Genomic DNA, 1,764 nt, shown 5'->3' with positions numbered 1-1,764 from the left:
CGCCGGAGACCACCGCTCCGCTCAAATGCTGATTCGGCACAATTTTGCCCATCTCCAATCCAGCCCCCCCGCCCCGGTCTGCCCGGCGGGCCACGGCGGAGGTAAAAGGGGGGCAGGCTGCCCACCTGGGTGGCACCCGCTTTGCCACCAGCCTTTGCACCCGCTTTGCGGTGAGGAGCCCGAAACTGCCGCCAGCGCGTGGTGCCATTGCAGTGGCACCGGCAAACGCCGTCGCAGCGTGCCCCCGGGCGCTGCCGGCAGCGGGACCGTGCCCGGCTCTGCCTGTGCGCCCGCAGCCCCACGCGTGACCACTCATGTTTTATAGATGGCTCTGATTTTAATAATTAATCCCTGCTAACGACAGCACTTTCCCCAAATAAAACATTTAAAGTGCTGTGTGTGCAAGGCGCGCTGCCGGGGCGAGATGCCGGCTGCTCTGCTGCAGCCCAGGTGGCTGCGGCACGGCATGGCTGCACATGCCCACAGCTCAACCGGGTGCTCCACCAACCATACCCAGCCCTGCAGCACCTTAGGGTGCCACTTACCCGATGCCCAACCTTGGGTGCCCAGGCAGCGCCTCTGGGACACCCCCCAGCTGGGGCAGGGGTGCCGGGTGCCGTGCGAGATGCCACCCTGTGAGGTCCCCCTGCCCGTCCCTGTGTCGTGGCCGTGTGCGCAGCACCAGCGCCGATCCCAGCCGGCAGCAGCAGGCAGCGGTCGGCAGGAGCAGGCAGGGGCAGGCAGGGGTGGGCATTTGCCAGCGTGGGGGCACTAAAGGCCGGGCGCTCGCTCCTCACCTCCCGCAGCGTAATTAGGGCAGGATAGATGCGTATTAGCATGAAATCTGTCATCTCCAAGCACATTTGCGAGGGCGGGGGGGCAGCCTAAGGCAGGGGCCCTCCTCACGCATGTCGCCGTAACCATGCGAGCCTCGCCAGCTAACGAGTGGTTCCCTGCACTGCCCCACGGCGGGGCACTGACAGCCCCGCCTCACGCGGGGTGCCCCCGGGGCAGTGGGCCTGGCACCCGTCCACCACCCAACCGCAGCCCTGGGCACCCACCCTGCCCCGTGCTGAGGAGGGCAACACCCAGGGTGCCTGTCCGGCCGTCCGTCCATCCATCCATCCATCCATCCATCCATCCATCCCTGCATCCCTCCCTGCATCCCGGCTGCTGGCAGTGCCCCAGCCAGCTGCCCCGGCCGCACCCTGGCCGCCACCCCAGCGCCCAGCACCCCCCAGCACCGGCGCCCAGCATCCCCCAGCACCTCCTGTTTCTGATCCAGCCCGTAATAACTGCGTGGCGCCGGGCCCTTCCCGTTGCCACAGCAACTCGACAGCCTAGCCGAAATGGCGCTGCTCGGCCTCGCACAGGCAGGGCCGGCACCCACACTGGGGGCACAGCCACCCCGAAACCCAGGCCCGGGGGGGCAGCATGGCCCCACCACTGGGAAACTGAGACATGGTCCCGGCAGACCCCCCGACTGCAGGATGCCGGGACGCAGCCGTGCTAAAAATAACTCCCCGCGAGCAGCGGCGGAGCCGTGCAGGTGCGAGGCGCCGGCGGAGATGGACAGCTTGGCTGATGGGAGCTGACGAGGCCCCGGGCTCCAGCGCTGCTTAATGAGCAGCGGGGGAGGTTTTATTTAAAGCTGGCACTAGTTGCAAGACCTGCATGGCCGGCCACGGACCGGGGAACGGAGCTGCCCGTGGCCGCGGGGCTGGGGCACATTTCAGCATCCCCTGCCCGTCCTGGGCTTGCCCC

The sequence above is a fragment of the Aptenodytes forsteri genome, unplaced genomic scaffold (genome assembly GCF_000699145.1).
Source record: "Aptenodytes forsteri isolate BGI_AS27 unplaced genomic scaffold, ASM69914v1 Scaffold156, whole genome shotgun sequence".
Lineage (NCBI taxonomy): Eukaryota > Metazoa > Chordata > Aves > Sphenisciformes > Spheniscidae > Aptenodytes > Aptenodytes forsteri.
Note: the sequence above shows the minus strand (reverse complement) of the source record.